Source organism: Gekko japonicus, unplaced genomic scaffold (assembly GCF_001447785.1).
Source record: "Gekko japonicus isolate JY-2015 unplaced genomic scaffold, Gekko_japonicus_V1.1 scaffold306, whole genome shotgun sequence".
Taxonomy (NCBI): Eukaryota; Metazoa; Chordata; class Lepidosauria; order Squamata; family Gekkonidae; genus Gekko; species Gekko japonicus.
In genome coordinates, this window is record NW_015172013.1 from 593485 (window position 1) to 603481 (window position 9997).

A 9997-nucleotide genomic window follows, 5' to 3' on the forward strand; every position below is an offset into this window, starting at 1 on the left:
CTTTTTCTACGAAACGACCCCTGCAGATTAGGGTCCGCCGCTCTTAACCACTACACCACGCTGACTGGGAGAAGGCCCAGTCAGTCACAGATCAGTCTGTTCGCCACCCTCCAGTGCAACGATTGCCAACTCTGGGTTGGAAAATTCCTGGAGATTCGGGGATGGAGCCTGGGGAGGTTGGGGTTTGGGGAGGGAAGAGAAGAGAAGAGAAGAGAAGAGAAGAGAAGAGAAGAGAAGAGAAGAGAAGAGAAGAGAAGAGAAGAGAAGAGAAGAGAAGAGAAGAGAAGAGAACTCAGCGGAGTGTAATACCATAGAGTCCACTCTCCAAACCAGTCAGTTTCTCCAGGATAAATGATCTCTGTACCCTGGAGATCAGTTGCAGTTCTGGGAAATCTCCAGATTTCCTGGAGATCTCCTGCTCTTACAATCAATCTCTTGATGACAGAGATCAGTTCACCTGGATAAAATGGATGCTCTGGGGTGGTGGTCTCTAAGACATTATACCCTACAGAGGTCCCTCCTCTCCCCATACCCCAGCATCCCCAGGGTCCACCCCCAAAACCTCCAGGCATTTCTCAACCCAATCTCACAACCCTAACTTTATCCAACACTAGCACTATTGGGGCTCTTCCAAAAGGATCCTGCTCATCGGCTTCATAAAAAGCTTGCCTCAAACCATTTGTTAGCTGCCGCTGCTATCCCACTGGAAATCCACACCTCCAAGGGTGCTATCCTCTTGGGTTGCCAGTCTCCAGGTGGTGGCTGAAGATCTCCCAGAATCACAACCGGTCTCCAGGTTACAGAGATCAGTTCCCAGGAGGAAAATGGCTGCCTTAGAAGACGAACTCTATAGCATTATACCCCACTGAGGTCCCTCCTTTTCACAAACCCCACCCTCCCCAGGCTGCACCCCCAAAACTTCCAGGTATTTTCCAACCCAGAGCTGGCAACCCTACCTTAGTATGTTGAACTCTGAAACCCTGTGCAGACAGAATCATACCAGGCAAGGGGACCAGCTAGCAAATGTTATTCTTTCCCTCCAGGCAGGATCCAGAGCAGATCAAGGCCCTCAGTCTTGCTGACTGGTGGTGCTGACGCTGTTGCCGCCGCTGATTAGGGTTGCCAAGTCAATTTTTCTTACCAGCGGGGGAGCCTTGCTGGGCTCTGGGAGCTGTCTGTCAATGTGTGCGTGCGACGTCGATCACGTTGAAGGCGTGGCCCCGATCGTCGGAAGGAAAACCATAGAGTTTTCCCTCCGACGATCGGGGCCACGCCCCCAACGTGATCGACGTGGTTGCGTGCAGCCACGCTGCACTTCGGGAGGGCGGAGTTCCCCCCGGGGCCTGATTCCGCAGCGGCGGGGATCGGGCCTCCGAAGCAGGGGTTTACCCGCCCCCCGCCTCCACTTGGCAGCCCTAATGCTGATGGGCACCCCAATGGAGAACAACCACCTCTCCTCCCACTGGGACCTGACTTGTCTCTGTTCTCTGACAGTCACTATTTCCTTGTATCAGTACCTGATAAATTGCAGATCGCTATTTGTTTCTTAGGTTTGCTTTGGGAAGATGGCAGCTTCGCATTTTTAAAATGTGTGCTATAATCCTTCTGGGTTCCAGCTCCCTCCCCAAGTGAAATCTCTGAGTGTGAAATGGATGCATCGTGAATCTAGTAGTACCTCCGCAGGTCAGTGTCTGCCACTCCACACCCTACAGCTTGCTAAGGTATACTCTGAGCCGTTAATAACACATTGTAGAACAATGTTGTTTTCCTAGCATATCTTTAACTAAAAGAACACATATTACCTAGTTGTAAAAATAACGGGCTACTGCAGCCTAAAGGAACGGGACACACAATCTTCATCACCACATGATAAACAGGGATGGGCCCAGGCAGTGACTCAGGGGATGAAAACATCAAGTGTTAGGGGCCTGTCCCTGTTTTCACCTCTGAATTGGAGGGCAGGTACTCTTCCAATGGCTTCTCAGGACCTGCTTCCATGTGAAGATCCCCCACACACAGAGAAAGGAGACACCCCCCAGATTAAAAAGAAATAGTGAAGAAGAAGAAGAAGAGATTGGATTTATACCCCACCCTTCACTACCCAAAGGAGTCTCAGAGCGGCTTACAAACTCCTTTCCCTTCCCCTCCCCACCACAGACACCCTGTGAGGTAGGCAGGGCTGAGAGAGCTCTGACAGAAACTGCTCTTTTTTCAAGAACAGCTGTGCCAGAGCTTGTGACTGACCCAAGAAAAGTTGGTTTTATACCCTGCTTTTCTCTACTTTAAGGGGTCTCAAAGCATCTTACAATTGCCTTCCCTGCTTTCTCCCCACAACAGGTACCTTGTGAGGTAGGTGGGGCTGAGAGAGTTCTGAGGGAACTGGGTCTGGCCCAAGGTCACCCAGCAGGCTTCATGTGGAGATGGAGTGAGGGAATCACACCCGGTTCTCCAGATTAGAGTCCACCACTCTTCACCACCACCAGGGCACCCTGCTTTTCTCTACTTTAAGGGGTCTCAAAGCATCTTACAATTGCCTTCCCTGCTTTCTCCCCAAAACAGGTACCTTGTGAGGTAGGTGGGGCTGAGAGAGTTCTGAGGGAACTGGGTCTGGCCCAAGGTCACCCAGCAGGCTTCATGTGGAGATGGAGTGAGGGAATCACACCCGGTTCTCCAGATTAGAGTCCACCACTCTTCACCACCACCAGGGCACTCTGGCTCTTTGGACACCATGCTCATTCTGAGCAAAATTCCAGTCCTCCTGGGGCCTTTCTCCTTGGTTTTGTTTTTCTACAGTTTCAAGGGGCAACTGGACAGAGGCTGAGAGTGAAGCATCCATCTGGACACCCCACTCGTAACCAGTATGGTGTGGAGGGGGGGGGGGTAGAGCTAATGAACACTTTCAGAATGGCATGGGGTAGCTTATTGCCCCACACTATTTTGCTTACCTCTTTTTAGCCCCTTCAAGGGCTCCCCCCCCCACTTTCCCCACCAAGCTACACTGGAGCATCACCTGGCAGATTGGCAGGGAAAGGAAAATGGGGCAGGGGGTGGTGGTTCTGGGCTGTAGAAGATCCCAGAAAAATTGCTGTCCCATCAGCACTTATGCATAGGTGTGTGGGGCCTGCTCTCATGCTGTTTGGCTGCTGCCATTTTCAGGCATCCCTGTCCAGAAGCAGCCAGTGAGGAGAGGAGATGGCGAAGAGAGCTGGAAGCAAGAGGCTTCACATCTGAACTGAATCTGGGGCAAATATCAAAAAATCTAGTTTGTCCTCCCTGATACACAAATCTGAGCCTGTGTGCTCCCCCCACCCCAATTCAGTGTTTGCTGCAACTCTGTATGAGTGTCTGATGTACAGTTTTTATATAACTAGAACCCGGTCTCTTTAGTTTACCACCAGTGTACTGAGGCTGTTTCCACACTAGCCATTTCGTCTGCAATTGCTGTGATTTCATCAGACTGTTTTTGCAGACCATTCATAAGAACATAAGAACATAAGAGATGCCAATGTTGGATCAGGCCAAAGGCCCATCCAATCCAACACTCTGTATCACACAGTGGCCAGAAATACCAGTGCCATCAGGAGGTCCACCAGTGGGGCCAGGACATTAGAAGCCCTCCCACTGTTGACCCCCCCAAGCACCAAGAAGACAGAGCATCACTTGCCCCAGAGCCCCTATCTATACCTTGTGGCTAATAGCCACTGATGGACCTCTGCTCCATATGCTTATCTAATTCCCTTTTGAAGCCGTCCATGCTTGTAGCACCCACCACTTCCTGTGGCAGTGAATTCCATGTGTTAATCACTCTTTGGGTGAAGAAGTACTTCCTTTTATCCGTTCTAACCCGACCGCTCAGCAATTTCACGGAGTGCCCACGAGTTCTTGTATTGTGAGAAAGGGAGAAAAGGACCTCTTTCTCTACCTGCTCTTTCCCATGCATAATCTTATAAACCTCGATCATGTCACCCCTCAGTCGTCGTTTCTCCAAGCTAAAGAGCCCTAAGCGCCTTAACCTTTCCTTATAGGGAAAGTGTTCCAACCCTTTTATCATTCGAGTTGCCCTTTTCTGCACTTTTTCCAAAGCTATAATATCCTTTTTAAGGTGTGGTGGTGGTAGAGATAACGTTGTAAAATGCAATGGCACTGTCAGGCTGTTCTGGGCTGACAGTCAAGGCATAGAGCTACTGTCTCTTAACAAACCCTGTTTTAGGCCAAAGCACATCCAAAAGCATAAATTTATCTTCTCAGCATTACATATTTGGGTTATCTACACCATCGCGATTCTTCTCTTTTTTAGGTCAGGAATGGTTCTTACCAGGGCGAGATCACAATTCATTCAAACTTTGGTGGCAAGCAAATCTTACTAGATTAATAGATATAACCACAAGACATGGCTTACTCAACAAATCTAGACTTGAAGAAAAAGTAGGTAGCTCAGTTCCCTGGTTCCCGTATCTACAAATACACAGTCTCTGTGAACAACTTAATATTTCTAAAATACTAGCTAACAGACCAACAGACTTTGAAATCATTCTTCGAGAAGCAAGGCGGCAGTAATCGTCATCTAATTTCAAAAATATACAAACTTCTGCTCAAAGTAAGTAACATCAAAACACTACACTACCAGAAATTATGGCAACAAGATTGCAGAATAACACTCACAGAAGATATCTGGTCAAAAATCTGGTGCTCTTCTGATTTTACATCACCTGTAAATTAAAACACAAATGTTCAGAATATTAACCCACTGGTATCATGGGCCACTTAAAATCACCACATGATGTCTTCTCAATCAAGATTTTGTTGAAAAAATTGCCGAGAGGTAGGCATGTACGTACACTGCTGGTGGCAGTGCACAAAAATTAGACAATTTTGGGTGGATGTACTGAATCAAATATGCTCAGTCTCAGGTTACTGTGTTCCTTTCACACCTGAAGTCCTGTTCTTGAATTACTGGCCTGAACCTACAATTCCTAAAATTAGAAAAGATCTAATCTTCACTTTACTGATGGCAGCGAAAACAGCTATTGCACTCAATTGGAAAAATAAGCCAGCTCTGACATTATGGCATTGTAAAATCTGGGAACAATTTGTGATGGAAAAAATATCAACTCAAATATAACATTATGACCCACACTCTCCATGCTTTAATTTCATTGAAAAATGGTCTACAGCACTGGAATATTTGGTTTAACATTTATCCAAATCCCTCTTGAAGCCCTCCCGGCTTGTAGCTGCCGCCACCTCCTGTGGCAGTAAATTCCATGTGTTAATCACTCTTTGGGTGAAGAAGTACTTCCATTTATCCGTTCTAACCCGACTGTTCAGCAATTTCATTGAATGCCCATGAGTTTTTGTATTGTGATCAGTCTCAGGTTACTGTGTTCCTTTTACACCTGAAGTCCTATTCTTGAATTACTGGCCTGAAACGACAATTCCTAAAATTAGAACAGATCTAATCTATACTTTACTAGTGACAGCAAAAACAGCTATTGCACTCAATTGGAAAAATAAGTCAGCTCCGACACTGGTATTATGGCATTGTAAAGGGAACAATTTGTGATGGAATATCAGCTCAAATACAGCATTATGACCCACACTCTCCACGCTTTAATTTCGCTGAAAAATGGTATATTGCACTGGAATATTTGGCTGAACAAGAGGTCATTCCAAGTGAGTTTAAAACAATTTACTGCACCTATAGACAAGTATAGGCATCAAGAAAACTGCACTGCTGTCACTATTAGACTAATATCCTACTGTACTTAACAGTAAGTAACAGTATGATAAGATATAATTTACCTTTTCCTTTGTAGATATTCAATATATGCTTCCGTCAAAAGCAGTACATATGTATGTTGACAATTATGTTGTATTCTAGTTTTACTTCTCTATGTTTGTTCAACTTAATGCTTTATTGATTGTTTGTGATTTGAAAATCTTAATAAAATCTTTGAAAGAGCTACTGTCTTCTTTATGTTTTCAGTCTTTCTCTTTCCTTCCAGCATAATTAATGGCAGGCTGCCTGGCTCTCTCAGCACTCGTGAATTAATTGTAAATTATCAGATCTCTTGTCGAGAGGCATAAATGCTTGTTTCATACTTTGTGCTTTGCCAAAGCCCCTAATCTGTTAAAAATATCATAATAAACAATAATGTTAAAAACTAAGCAGTGACTTTGGTTGGCTGCAAAGTAAAAAAAGGATAACTAACCATCAATTCATGAGTACAGAAGAGATACTGCAGGGAGAAGCAGTTCCTTGATGAGGGGATTTACTTCCAAATGAACTTGCTTATAGGGATGTTTAAACGTACGGAGAGCGGTTTTGGAATCCAGTGAAGACCCTGCCTGAGCTAGAGTTGCCACCTCTGGGTTGGGAAATACCTGGAGATTTTGGGGGGTGGAGCCAGAGGAGGGCGGGGTTTGGGGAGGGGAGGGACCTCAGCAGGGTAAAATCCCATAGAGTCCACCTTCCAAAGCGGCCATTTTCTTCATGTGAATTGATCTCTGTTGCCTGGAGGTCAGTTGTAATCCCAAGAGGTCACCAGCTACCACCAACCCTACTGGCCTCTGATACTAGAACTATAGCTCTGCCCTTCACAGTGGGGCCAGTGTTTCTTGCCTTCGTATTTTCAAGCCCATTTTGGGGGCAAACGATGGCATCCATGGGGGACACCACTGCCATTTCAAAATATTTTAAAAATGCTACAAGGGGTCATTCCTGATTGGGCCTGCAGTGCAGCAGGCTGAGGCACTCGTTCCCCCCCCCCCCCCCCGTATGCCTTTTCAAGTACCAAAACAACCCCCCATGAGGTGGGGTTTTTAAATCATTTTTAAATGGTGGTGTCGCCCCTGTGGTGGACATGAGGACATCATCGTGTCTAGCTCAGCCCTTAGTAGCAGGGTTGCCCAGGTCCCCTCTGGCCACCAGTGGGGGTGGGGGTATAAAGTTGCCGGATCCAGGCTGGAGAGCTCCTGGAGGTTTGGGGATGGAGCCTGGGGAAGACAGAGACCTCAGTGGGGTACGATGCCTAGAGTCCACCCTCCAAAGTGTCCATTTGCTCCAGATAAACCCCCCCCCCCAGGTCCCACCTGGAGGCTGGTATCCCTACTTAGTAGCCATATTGTCTGAAGATGTGGGCATTTTTTCAAGGGAAATTTGCAATTCTCAGGCAGTTGAACACTGTCCACACCCACCCACACACACAAAGAGAGGAGGAGGATGAGATTTGATTTATATACCGCCCTTCACTACCCGGAGTCTCTGAGCATCTTACAATCTCCATTCCCCTGTGAGGTAGGTGAGGCTGAGAGAGCTCTTTCAAGAACTGCTTGTGAGAGAACAGCTCTGGGAGAACTTGTGACTGACCCAAGGTCCCACCACCAGGGGAATCAAGTCTGGTTCTCTCAGATTAAAGTCCGCCCTCCTAACCACTAAACCAAACTGGCTGATGTAGTGGTTTAGAGTGTTGGACTAGGATCTGGGAGACCTTGATCAGAATCCCCACTCATGGCATGGAAGCTCCCTGGGTGACCTTGGGCCAGTCCCACACTCTCAGCCTTTCCTACCTTACAGGGTTGTTGTAAGGATAAAATGGAAGGGACAAGAATGAAGTAAACCACTTTTGGGTCCCCAGTGGGGAGAAAGACAGAGTACAAATGAAGAAAATCCCATAAATAAGATCTTAAGAGCTACACAGGAGCTGCCTGGGGCTTCCAACTATGCTCCTCTCTCTTGCACATTTACAGTGCTCAGTGTCGTCCACTCCTCCAGCTCACAAGTTTGCAGTGTGCTTAGATCCCAGGAGTACACTAATGATGCCCTCTGGCTATAAAACTCCAGTCCTCAGCCCAGTCCCCCCCCCCAACCGCATGCTCCTTTAATCTTTGAGAAAGGCTTTGAGATGCAATCTGGCAGGCACCAGAAAGTTTTAATTTGGCACCATTTCCTGCCTGGTGGCTGGAAACCAGAGCTTTCCTCTCTTTGCTGCTTAACGTTTGGAAGAGGGTGGAGAGCGCCTAAACACAGATTGGAGCCTTCCTGGAAAAGGCCACCGCCCTTTCTGGGCTCCTTTGCCATTGCTTGTTCTGTGGCTGATGGACTTGCGCAATTCCCTCATTTAAAAAATGTCCGAAGGATCACAGAAAAAACCAACGCAGAAGAACATCCTATTGATAGGCACTTCCTACTGTCCCAGGGAGTCCAAGAGCCGTGCTACAGGCAAGTTCCCATTTTCTGGAACCGATCCCTGGAAAATCACTGTTGTTGTTCTGGTCTTTTAAAGTAGGCTTGCTAAAGTTTTGTTAGATTCAAGTGTGTAGCCGTGTTGGCCTGAAGCAGCAGAACGAAGTTTGAGTCCAGTGGCACCTTTATTCAAACTTTGTTCTAAAGTTTTGTTAGTGATAGTTGCTAGTGGTGCCATTCTTGAGGATTCTTTTTTTTAATCTATTTTTGTTGTTGTTTTGTCGCACAGTCGAGCCTGACTGTTCGTGACTACATCACGCCAGGCCCTCCTGTCTTCCGTTGTGCTCTGGAGTGCTTAATTTCTGCAGTGATCTTGGATCCCAGGAACATGAAGTCCGTCACTGTGACTGCTTCCATGACTTCCCCTTCTGTTTGCCAAGGAGTGATGGGGCTGGATGCCATGATCTTAGTTTTTTTGATGTTGAGTTTCAAGCCAACTTTTGTGCTTTCCTCTTTCACCCTATACTATTATAAATATTGGCGTCAAGAGTTTCACCACAACAATATATCAAAGTGCTGCCTAATAGAACCTGAGAGGTATGTTCTCCTAGATAAGTTATTATGTTTGCCCCGAGGGTTCCAATGGGACCCTAGAAAAATGCTGCTATTCTAAGAGTCTTGTACTCACAGAGGATTTTTGTGCCTTATGTCTTGTATGTATGTATGTATCTCGAAAAAGATTGTATTCAATTTGGGTACATTACTAGAGACCCGTGGGATCAGTGCTTGTGGTATTGACAAGGTGCTGTTTGAATGTTTGCACAAAGTGTAAACCTGCACTATGATATATTTTTGTGGTGAATCTGTTTTGAAATACTTTGGGGTTTTTTTGGTTTTCAAAGTTTTATTTAATTAAAACAATACAAACATGCATACTGAAAAATGTGTTACATTGTGTTTTCAATCAATTTCAACTCAGTATCTGTGTATTGCACATAACTAGTCTTGTACTCAGTGTTTTGAAATACTTGACACTGATATTTATAAAATAGTATAGAAAAATTAAAAAAAAAATAAAAAGCACAAAATAGATTTACATTTATTACACACAGTGTTATAGATTTTTCTGTATCATCCTAACACTGCGACCCTCAGTTTTTGCACATTCTTGAGGATTCCGCTCCTTTCCCCAGAATCTCAAGAAGTTAAGACTCTGACTGTAATCCCAAACAGAGTTACCCCATTCTAAGTGCACTGAACCCACTTAGAAGGGTAGGATTGCCAGCTCTGGGAGCCTGAGGAAAGCAGGGGAGGGACTGGGGTATAATGCCTTAGAACCCACCTTCCACAATGGCCATCTTCTCCAGGTGAACTGACCACTGTCACCTGATGATCAGTTGTAATCCCAGGAGATCTCCAGAGATTGCCAGCTCTGGGAGCCTGAGGAAAGCAGGGGAGGGACTGGGGTATAATGCCTTAGAACCCACCTTCCACAATGGCCATCTTCTCCAGGTGAACTGACCACTGTCACCTGATGATCAGTTGTAATCCCAGGAGATCTCCAGACACTACCTGGAGGTTGGCAACCCTAGGTGTAACTCTGCTCAGGCCTGTACTATGGTAGTACAATGAAATGCAGAGTTACTACTGTCTAAACTCATTGACTTTATTGGGCCTAGAAATGTGGTGGTGAAGGAGAGTCTGACAGATACCGTGGATGGCCAAAAAGACAAATCAAGCCTGGAACCCCCTAGAAGCTAAAATGACTAAACTGAGGCGACCTTATCAATGCAACCTTATATATGAGTACCA